Source organism: Hippopotamus amphibius, chromosome X (genome assembly GCF_030028045.1).
Source record: "Hippopotamus amphibius kiboko isolate mHipAmp2 chromosome X, mHipAmp2.hap2, whole genome shotgun sequence".
NCBI classification, from domain to species: domain Eukaryota; kingdom Metazoa; phylum Chordata; class Mammalia; order Artiodactyla; family Hippopotamidae; genus Hippopotamus; species Hippopotamus amphibius.
Window position 1 is genome coordinate 51,178,660 of NC_080203.1, and position 12,158 is coordinate 51,190,817.

Below are 12,158 nucleotides of genomic sequence, written 5' to 3' on the forward strand. Positions count from 1 at the left end.
AGGTACAAGAAAGTCTGCCTTTCTCCCCAGTATTTCCTCTATCAGCTAGGTATGCTGCAAGAAGTTCTTGACAGTAGAATTGCGCTGCCAGATCAAGGCACTGTCCTGAATTTAAAGGGCACGCATGTAGTAGAGAATTGAGTGACACAGTACTGCATTAGTTTATCAGATCAATTAGCTGACAGCCGGCAGAGAACAAGGGCCAGGATGAAAAGAATCCAAGATGAACCAATGTCTTTGTACGTTCCTTAGAATTTTTCATTTTTTTGGCACTAAAAATATGCTTTTACTCTACTACATGCTTTGCTATACATCCCATCTTTTGTCAGAGTTCCTGTCTGCTTCTAGGTTAAAGATCTCTGTTTGCATAGCCTCCAAATTCCAGAAGACAAGGTTACAATTATTTAATTGAAATGATAAAGCCCTTGGGAAGACTCTTTCTCTCAAGGGGGGCAGAATTCATTTTTGTTTTTCCTATACCACGTAAGGATACACAACTCATGAAATAGTTAGGGTTTGTATTAAAAAATCATCTAATTGTAACTAGTGACGTCTTCCAAACAGGAAAACTCAGTGATTCGTCTACTTACAGAAACACTTACAGTGCTAAAAATCTAATTCAATTTAAAATACTGATTGTACAAGGAACTTTACAACTAATGCTGAAACCTGTCAGCCACTGCCATGTGGCTTATCCATTTGGCACATTTTTTTCTTTTCATTGTGTTTATTATGTTCTAACACACAATTTTCCTAATAATTACATTTATAGTTTATTATCTCACTTCCCCTATTATAAGTCAAATTTCATGAGGGCAGAAATTTTAGTAAACTAAAAAGTGCCAGTAGCTAGAACAGTATCTTTAATTTAGTGAGTACTCAATAAATATTTGCTGAATGAATGAATGAAAGAGAAAAAGCAAACAAGCAAGCAGGAAAAGCAGAGCTGTCTTGTATAAGTATATTCCAGCTAAAGACAGAAAACAAACAAAGAAGGGTAACTTGGAAATAAATAATCTTTTCCATTTAAAGTTCAATTCCCCAAGATTCTTTTTTAAACTATTTAAATGAACACAAGTGTGCATTTCACAAAAACATCTCCTTCATTTGTATGTTGCAAATTTGGAACTTTTGACAATTCAAGCAATGCTGAGCAGCAATGTACTTTTGTGTTGTCTATTTTTTGGATACTGTTGGTTGCCTGCCCCGATCCATCCAACGTGAACCTTCTTACTTGCTGGCAGAGCCCTGGATTGGTTCGGCTGCTCACTCTCTGCACAGTCACATGTTCAGGGAAGGGGCTCTGCCGCCATCCGACTGGTGAATCATGATTAATCTAAGATTCTCCTTGATGGTGATTAGTTTAGAGGTGGGCATATGACCCAATCCTGGACAACAGAATTTGAAGGAAAAATCTGTCCAGGGACTTCTGGAAAAGTTTTTCTCCTTAGCAAAACAAAAACAAAACCAAAAAACTTCATGGAAGGCAACATCCTCTTCTTTGTTAGATATCGCTATATTTGTATGTGATGTCTGGAACCACTGCAGCCATTTTGCAACCATGAGCCAACACGCCAAGGATGGCAGTACAGACATATTTGGAAAATCCCAGGTCCTAGGTGATATCATTCACCTGCTAAATTAATTCTGCAACTGCTTTACCTCTACACTTCTTGTGATGTGTGAGAGTAAAACCATATTCTTAAGCCAAATTTGGTTATACTATCTGATACTTAACAGCCAAAAGCATCCTGATAGACTATGAAAAAGGATAAACACCAAAACATACTAGTCTGTTTAAAAGTAAAGTTAAAGGAATTATTTTCAGGTACTGACAAAAATATTCGAGCAACAATATCTACATACATAAGCAGTTATAGTTACGGTAATAGTTATAAGTTAACTTGCCCTATTCATTAGAGCCTGTTACCTAAAGGGTTATCTAAAACATATTTGGCCTAAATAATGGTCAAATGTAAGAAAAATGTATTTCTATGAAAATATTATATGCTTTAGACTTTTAATATAGTATGAAAGAACCACCACATAATTATGATGTATTAAAGAGGCTTAATCTTAAGTTCATTTTTTATTTATAAATCTTGTATTTTAAACTAAGGGGCAAGTACTTGGGCAAATGCTTTCTTACAGATGTCATGGCTTATAGCACTAAAAATAATCTTCAAAATAAAGTTTCCAGGTTCTTAGGGACATCAACCCATATTTCCCATCTAGAGATTACAATTAGTCACTACAGTTATATTTATTATTTCATCCACATTTTAGTTGATCATCTGTGTTGCTCTTCCAAATCACTTTTGTATTTATTTGTCTCTAATGTACATGAAACTTGTTTCTTTTTCTTCTAGACTGAAGACAACTGAGCAAAAACAAATTATATACTATTCCAAACTATACTGCCTCCAGTATAAACAAGTTTGGCTCTTTTATGTAGTATTATTGAAATCTGAAAAAATAAAATGACTTCAACTAAACCATCATGTTGAATAATCCAATAATTAACGCAGAATTTATAAGATCTTGAAGAATAATAGACTTGAAGATCTTCCAATTCAAAACGCCAAGGTTTAAATGAATGACTGGTGTATTTCCTGGCTTTTCAGGAATATCACACACTCTCTGACTTACCTAAAAGTCCTATCAGGAATGTCAGGAAATTCTGATTATTGTGAGACCAAACACTTGTAGAAAGTAAAATCAAAATAGATATATGAGCAAAAATAGGAACCATTTCATCATCAGGATTATAACATGTTTCAGATCTAAAAAGAAAAAACGAAACAGCCTTCAAAGACTGTATTCTATGACTTTGAAATTTGGTACAAGGAGAGAATGAGAGGAAACAGAAGGAAAACATATATATATATATTTAATATATAAATATGTTTATATAAATATACATAGATATATTTAGAAGGATATTTGTTCTGACTTCAAATCATACTATTACTTCTGTGAAAGGTTTCTGTGATTAAATTACAACCCCTTACAAAGTTAAGAGTTTGCATTTGTTAACTAAAAGAGAGACTAGTTGGGGTAAATAATGGTTCTTAAATCAAAATATACAGCAGAGACGAGTAGCAGAAGGCTTATGAAGCACTCGGTGAATGGACCCAATTGGCAATTCACCAATTACCAATTTAAGGCCCCTTACCACAGGGAAGTTTGATGAGGGTATTATGTAAAAAACAAAAAGGGAAAGCAAGATTACACTGGTCTGTTTATAGGTGACTTCCAATAGTCAATGATGGTTAGTACGACACCAAAGACGAGGTATTTTGAAAAAGGCATGATAAAATGAGCTAATTAATATTTTAAAGTCACAATTAAGGGATAACCAATGTCACTATACACCAAATGCTGATGATCATACATATACAGGCATAAGCTGCTAGGAATTTTTACAAGTAAATATAAATTTTAGGGCTTAAATTTTCACAAGACTTTTTGTTATTATTTTAAGAAAAATATACTCACAATACAAATACATATGTACATGCACAGAGAAATACCTGAAAGAATATATGGCAAGCTATTAATATTAATTATCTCTGGGTAGCAGAATTTCAGGTTGTTTTTTTTTTCTTTTTTGCCTATGGTTTCCAATTTTCCTACAATCTACATGCATAATTTAAAAATTTTACAAGTCATATGAAGCAGAACATCTTTCAATGATACAGAAAATATTAGTAATTAAAACAATGCTTTACAGTGATCAAGTCAATAATTGAAATTGTTAATATATTAAATTGATATACAAATAGATGCATTAATTTCTCTAGTGCAAATTCTGCTTATTAATTTGAGTCATCTCGCATTGTTTTCCAAATGAAAATTAAAAAAAAAAAAATCTTTAGCAGATAACCCTAAAGCCGGGTTTCTCAATCTTGGCAAGGATTATTTCTTTGTTGTGAGAGACCGTCCTGCATATTTTAGGATATTCAGCGGCATCCCCAGGCTTCACCCACGAGGTGCTAGCAGTACTTCCTCCTTGTTTGCGACAACCAAAAATGTCTCTAGACCTTGCCAAATGTCTCCTGGGAGGCAAGATCATCCTTGAATAAGACCCGCTGCCCCAGAGTAACACCAGACAGGTCAGTTGTTAAGCAACTGATTTCGCCCTAGATAATCTGCATCGATTAGCCTAATGCTCAGGATGGTTTTCAGTCATAAAAAGTAATTGAAGCTTGGTTACTGCTTGTCCAAGCATATGATGGATAACCTTTAGATCATAATAATTACCTGAAAGTTGCTTCCCTGGAAATGAAATAGCTATCTTTCCACTTTGAACTCAGCATGGAAAACTAGGAAATATACATGTTTACCACTAAACATAAACACCAAATTAGTTGGGGAAGAACAGAAAAAGGAAGGACTTCTTTAAAAGTGAAAGGCTGCAGTACACATGTCACTTCTTTGAAGCCTTCCTTAAATCAGACAGAACAAATGCCTCTCTCCTCTGCTCTCACAAGCCCTTTGTATACATGTATCATTTTATTATTAGAATTTGTTCTTTCAACGGCCTTTTCCACTAGAATGTGAGCTCTGGATGGCCAAACTTTTGATTTTCTTCATCTCCAGTTATATGGTTCATTCATTGTTATTTTAATTCACTGAGTTAATATAACTCAATGAATATATATATATATATATATATACATATATACACACATTTAGTGATAGCCTACCCATGGTAGACTAATGGTCACTGAGGATATGGAGAGGAACACATTCCAGGGTAAAATATGCTAGGATGGAGGTATAAAAACACCCAGAAGGAATATCTAGGCCAAAGTTGGAGTGGTAGGGAGGGCTTCTTAGATGAAGTGACTTGAACAAGTTGGTAAAGCATCTGGACAGGAAGTGGGGGGAGGAAAAGAAGAGGGAGTGGATGTACTGGGCAAAAGGAACTCCATGGACAGGGTTCCAGGGAGAATCATGCCTCCTATGGCCTTGGCCAGGAGCTAGGGCATCTTTTCTGATAAACAAATGAGGACGAAGCAGAATGAAGAAAAGCAGCAAGCTGAGAGGGTGGTATCAGGAGCATTAACCTCTGGAATCTTTCTACTCAGGTTTTAACAGGCAGGCTTTGATAACAATCAATAGCTTTGGCCAATCTCAGGACCACTGGAAAAGGTCAGTTCATATACCTTCCAGCTTATCTTATAACTTTCCTACTAGTGAAACCAAGCAGGACCCTGTAGGGCTCCTGGGCATGAAGGACTTTCTGTGTCCCCTGTTTCTTGTTTGTAGGGAATAAACTCCAGCCTCCATGACCTTCTCTGAGTTCCAAAGGGTAAATTCAAATGGTTGCTAATTAGGGAAGGGAGGGGATGCAGAGACAAGGGAGGAGCAGCCAAGAAACAAGAGTGCAGCCTTAGGGCAGGGTCCTGGTTCCACCTGAAGGGATACACATAACAATATCTTTGAGATCTTCTGCAGAACTAAAACCCCCAACAAATGGAAGATGAACTACTTGATGAAGCATTCTTCATTTCAGAGAGAAGGTCATAGTTTGATAACCTAGAGAACCACAGCTCATCAGGAGACCAGGTGAGGCCAGATTAAAGGAATGCAGGCGCAGCACACACCCTGATCCTTATCAGCAATCCTGCCCTTGATCCATTGTTATAAAACCCCTCAGCAAATTCCTCCAGGTTGGGACATACAGTTTTGAGGGGCACGAACCCGCTGTGTCCCCCTTTGCCTGGCAAAGCAATAAAGCTATTCTTTTCTACTTCACCAAAACTCTGTCTCTGAAATTCGATCCGGCACTGGTGCACAGAGGCTGAGTTTCAGCATCACTTCCTGGTGTTTGGACATAATTCGATAATAATTTATTTATGGGGAACACTTTTTTCAAAAATTCTATGTGAGGTGTTATTGCTAGAACTAAAGATATTGCATTTTGCTTCCTGGTTCTAGTTGTTACTAGACTTTAATGAGAAAAGTAGGCACTGAACCGATTTTGTTAATATTTTCAGTGTTAGCTATTATGTTGTCTTAGATTTCTAAAGGACAATATCCAGCTTGCCATAAACAATTCTGACAACTTTGAGAAATATTTTCAGAAACATTATGATACCCTAAAATTTTATAATATTAATCTAAAATGTGTACACATTTAAAAACCATTTATACCAGTAGGCATTTTTCTTATGCTGGGGGATGTGGGTTTTCTTTAAACCATGGATGCCATTATTGCATATTCCTTTAGTTCCTGATGATATAATATTTAGCTTTTTTTTTTACAGGGAACAATCATATCAGAAAAATAGGGCATCTACTTCCGGCCCAAAGTAAACAATCAAACAGAATACAACAGTTGACATCGTTTTCTAAAGAAGAATTCAATGATGTCTGTATAATACAGTAAAGTCTGTTCTCTGGCACAGCTGGGGAATGAGGTATTCTGGTCAAATATTCTGCTTAATAGAGTTACCATGTATTTTACACGGATTGGCTATTTTCAAAGAGTTGCAATAGCTCAAAATAAACCTAAGGCTATGTAGCCAGGGTGGTCCCAGCTGAGCTCAAAGGGAATTATCTGGGTGTGTGTGATTAAATAGAGGGAGCTGGTGGGCCCTTAGGGCTCTATTTGCATGAAAGGATTAATACTGGTACTTTATTTATCCTTGGCTTCTAGGAAAAGGAAGATATCGGCCTAGGTGCCTGAACAAAAGGGAGGGAGAAGGGTAATGGAGGGGTTTATGGTCTTAGGATCCCCTTTAGGTCTCTAGGACTTGAAAAAAAAATTTTTTTAAGCCTCCAAGGAGAAAGGGATCAGAAGAGATGAGAAATAAACTTTTTAAGAAGGGTCCCGGGAAGCATGGCTACGTCTGCACTGAGCATAACCCCACACTTCAAGTACTGCAAGGACTGATGGCAAAATTGGAGCAACAAGAGACTGCAACCTTGGTCTGGATGTGTGCATTATCATGGAGGGTAACTCAAGCAGCTTTGCCACCAAAAGGCATTCAGCAGAGTGGAGCGGGAGCTGCAGGACAGGAAGGGCAGAACTTTGTCTGTTTTGTTCAATGCTATATTCTCCTCACCCTAGAACAGGAGGCACTCAAATATTTGTGGGCACATGTCAAGCGGTGACTACAGATGACACATTTCTGAGCTCATATGAGATGACTCCAGATGTACTTGTGGGAGTGGAGACTTTGCAGGGAGCTTGAGTCCTGCCAGTGGGGGGAAAGAAGATATAATTTGGGATCTTTGGATTATTGGTACTATGGTAAACATCTGGGTTCATAGATGATGAGACAGCTTACAAATATTCATCAGGGTCTGTGCTGTTTCTCAAGGCCATCGGCACAATATTAATTACCATTTTATTGACAAAGCAAAGATGCATCAACTTATGAGGCATCTCATAGAGATTTTGCATGATGGAATTCTAGATAATAGAGTTTATATTACTGATTAAGACTCTTCTTTGTTAAAGAATGTATTTGGTTTCTTACATAAGTCCACCATTTTTATAATATTGCACTAAAGTTTCCTTTAAATGTCAAGTGCTTTTTGAATTAAAGGCTTAAAAATGTGTCAAAATAACTTAGTCTTCTTGGAAGAGGAATTATATATACAATCTTTTTATGCAAAAATTCATCCTCATTTCTTTAAAGGCAAATTGCCTTTAATAAATGAATAAAATGTTCTATATATGATCAATTTTGTGTTTTGAGCCTAACTAAATGCAGATGCTCACCTTGGTTTCCAATTATAGTTTAGATTTAGACATGATTGAGTCCTTGTAAAGAGGAAGATGGCTTGAGGAAAATGAGAGCTTCTCAAAATTAAGTATCTCCATAGGCCAAAATGGCTACAAGGAGCTCTCAAATAAGATTTTAAAGGAACAATTACTTAAGATAGAAGGAAGAACATCCCTAACTGAGAATTAAGATAAGAGTGACCTTGGTTGTCATAACTCCCTGATGCCTCACTAGCTATGGGAGCAATTAACACCAGATGACAATCACACATTTGCCTCCGAGCCTTCATTTACTGAGCCTTCAATACTATGCTCCCAAAGCTTCTCTCTGTTCTAAGAGGCTCAGGTCCTCTTAGGCACTTCCTATTGTTTTGTTCTGCTGCTTCCACTGTCCATACTTGACTTTTCCCAATCTAGAAGGAGTTCAAGTTAAGTGACTGTGGCTTATTCAGCCAGACTTAGGATGGACTGGGCTTTAAGTAACCTTAGTTCTTTTGATTTTGTAAATCACTTTAATTTTCAACAGTTTAGATTTTATCCTGAGGACACAAGTCATTAAAGAATCTTAAGTGGGGAAAGTAACATTATCTTGTTTGTTTGTTTGCTTTAAGTTTTACTCGCACTATAACGTGGGGAATGGATTAGAAGGTAGAAATGGTAAGAGAAGTAGGCAGAGAGATCAGTCAGGACATCATTGTCATAGTCCACCTGAGAGATGGTGGGGGTGCAGAACTAAAGTAGCGTCAGTGGGCTTAGAGAGAGATGGGTGAAGTCCAAAGATATTTAGGGGGAAGAAGCAACAAGACTGAACAATGGCATAAAACTCCATGATTTATAGATATCACTTAGCCTCCTAACATGTAGCCATTTTAATACTCATCTAAGAGCTGTTGAAAATGGTTAGTCTTGATTTTCTACAAAATTGTTGAAATTTAATTATCAAACGAACAGTAGCGAATGCTTATTTTGTTGAGGGGAAATCTGCTAGCAGAATGAATAGTAATGGTAACATTTTCTTCTTAAGTTAGGTCAATGAATCTAATAATCCTATAAAGCCTTGTTCTGTATTTCTAGTATGTAATATATAGAATGAGGACACTCACACAACAAATATTTATTGCGTGCCTGGGTAACAGATTGTTCCTTAAAAAAAACAAAACAAAACAAAAACACACAGAAGCAGCAGGACACTGACAGATTTAAAAGAGAAAAGAAATATTTTCTATAATTTATTTGGAGCTATGGGGAAAAGTTATTGAAGTATAATACGTGCCACAAACACTTTCCCAACAGCTGAAATTAATTTTTATGCCTAAGCAAGATACTGCATGGTGGTAAAACATATAAGGTTCACTGATTTTGAATATACTATTCAAAATATCTCGAAAGAAAAAAGACTGTGCAGTCAACTATTTGAACTAGCTAAATGATGGAAGCATAAAGGAGAATACGCAAGAGATGTTTTGATATTATATAAATATGGAATTTAATTTTCTTCTACAAAATAGTCAACCTAAATTTAGGGCTTATTAATTAACCTTACACATTATAAGCAGTTTTTAAAACTCTCTTGCTCTCAGAGAAGCTAACTAGAAAGAGAGTCTTGGGACTTCCTAGGTGGCACAGTGCTTAAGAACCTGCCTGCCAATGCACGGGATACGGGCTTGATCCCTAGTCCGGGAAGATCCCACATGCCGCAGAGCAACTAAGCCCTTGCGCCACAACTATTGAGCCCATGTGCCACAACTACTGAAGCCTGCGCGCCTAGAGCCCGTGCTCCACAACAAGAGAAGCCACCGCAATAAGGAGCCTGCGCACCACAATAGAAGAGTAGCCCCCACTCGCTGCAACTAGAGAAAGCCCGTGTGCAGCAACGAAGACCCAACACAGCCAACAAAAAAATAAATTTATAAAAAAAGAAAAAAGAAAGAAAGAAAGAAAGAAAAGAGTCTTAATTCTGGATTTAGAAATGTTTCCAATTCCATATATCTTCATGCCAATATATAGGATATAGGACATTCAACTGAACATGTTCAATACCTTTATTAGTTAATATACAATATGAATGATATGAATAATTTATAGAGCAGCATCGCATAGAGATTGCCCCATTTTGCTTTCATTCATTTGAATGTGATTATTTTGAAAAAGGTCTTAATCCATAATGTCGACCCTTTTTGTTTATTTCCATTTGCCCCATCATTTAAAAGTTATCTCCTTTAGGAAGATTTTTTTTTTTTGGTATCTGCATTTTGTTTATGCTACACATGCCAAATAGATCTCCCCAGATGAAACTGAGCTCATTTGGAAGTAATTTTTGGTAGCACATGAATCAGAACTCTTATTTTCTTCTCAGCACTACTGGTATTTTATTGCTTCCATCTATAGTCCGATATGCTTTTAAGTGCCAAGAACCCTGAGGCCAAACACACAAAGCACTAAGAAAATGGGAACTTCTGGCAATGACAACTTTTGTCTCTCTTTCAGGGTTCTTCTCTCCCCTGGGAGAGTGAAATCACTTTAAGCTCATATGAAACAGGGACATGGTGGGCACAGATAACTGACTGAAGTTGGTGATGTTGATTTAGGAGTCTTCGGCTTACAGGTCAGGTGTAAAACTCTTAAACCTGCTTGTCAAAGTCAGCTTGTCAAAGTCCTACGGATTTTTCCAGACTGCCCAACTGTCACTTTCTCTATGAAGGCTTCTCTGGCCAGCTCAGGCAGGGTTAGGCAGCTCCTCTTTTGTATTATTATAGTACCCTAACATATTCCTACAGCAGCACTTATCAAACTCTATTGCATTTGTGCATCTCCCTCCACTCATGGATAGAGAGAAACGGTTCTCTTCCTTTTGTCTCTGGACTAGAGCATTACCAAAATCAAGCTGGTTCTCAATAAGTAATAACTGAATGGACAGGCAGAGAATGGCTAATAACACTCTCCATCTGCACAGCATCGGTCGTGACGTGTTTCCACATCGTTCCGAGGAAGACATGGCAGGAATTATCACTCATATTTTAAAAATGAGGAAACTGATGCCCAGAGAGGTTATATGACCAACTCAAGTTCAAAACAGCTAAAAAGTCGCATACTATTTCTCATGTCAGAGAGTCAATAAGGATTTGTAAACAGAAGTGGTAGCAGCAGTATTCTGTAGGACAGTTGGCAATGGCTGGCCAAGACACAGTGTAGGAGCTGATCACCTGTTTTGAAAGCTCCCAAACACTTAGCAGGTTCTCGAGAAGTTAACTTAAATGCACACAAAACTGGACTTCAGAATGTCAACTTATTTACAATGAGAATGATTTGTGACAATTTCCCTGTACTCAGGCTACGCCCACAGTGAAGCCAGTAGACAAAAAGATATATCCTGTTTACGTATGGAATACAAATGACTCTGAAATTCCCACCATGACTCATAGACTCTAAAGAGGAAGAAGCTCTTTGAAATCAGCAGTGTAATTTCATCATTTCCTAACTAATCACATAGCTTCTTTGTGAGAGTATCAGGACATAGAATTGGTTCTTCTCAACAATAATATCCTTACCTTCTTCAAAATAAGTTATGAATGAGAAATAATACAAGTATTGTTCTTGGCAAGCCTGCTAAGCATCTGGTTAATAGGACTAAACATAGGCCGTCACACAGGAATTATCCTTAAATGCTGCAACGTGAGGGAAGTACAGCAAATTCTACTCTATGTCCATGTATTGGGGAGGTGGGGGGCATATAACATGACAGGCAGTGTTTTAGGATCCCATCTATGTTAAGAACAAGGTCTTTTTTCATAGAGATTGACAATATCAATTACATTTATATATCTCTAGTCACCATAGGCATTGATGGTACCAAAAAAAAAAAAAATTAATGGATTTATCTTTTCTATGTGGCAACTGAAGTGTATTTTCTAGTCCCTATCCCTTTTCAACATACTTTTCTTTCCTTTTTGAAAATAATCCAAGTAATTATAACCTGGGTGTGTTCCTATGTTCATATCATATTTACAACTTCTAAGTTTTGAAAAAGCTACTCATTGCCAATAGAACATATTTTACTACTTATTGACTAGCTAAAAAGTTAAATACGTATCTATTAAGGGGCAAAGACCTAAGAGCAAAATAAGCTAATATTCCCAGCAAAAGATAAGCCAAATGGTCATACTTATGAAAGTTTTTGGTTTAGCTTCTATTACCAAAGCTGCGGTGTATTCTGGGTCATATGTCCTAAATCAGCAGATGAAAGCAAGTGCCTTCCACAAGAGCAAGAGCCTTATTTAGCAAATGACTGCTTTGGGGAGAGAAACATACCTCAAACTGCATTGAAGTAGTTTTTTGATTGATCCTCCTGCTGGGGATAATTGCTAGAACTCCTTCTTTAACATAAATGGACTTCTACCTGTTTGATATCAACTATCGT

General features: G+C 37.0%; 1 protein-coding gene across 4 annotated transcripts in view; it reads right to left on the reverse strand.

Moving 5' to 3' along the window:
* DIAPH2 (diaphanous related formin 2) overlaps nucleotides 1-12,158 on the reverse strand; it is an 824,692-nt gene that overhangs the window by 198,390 nt on the left and 614,144 nt on the right. The gene's annotated exons all lie outside the window — the stretch shown is intronic.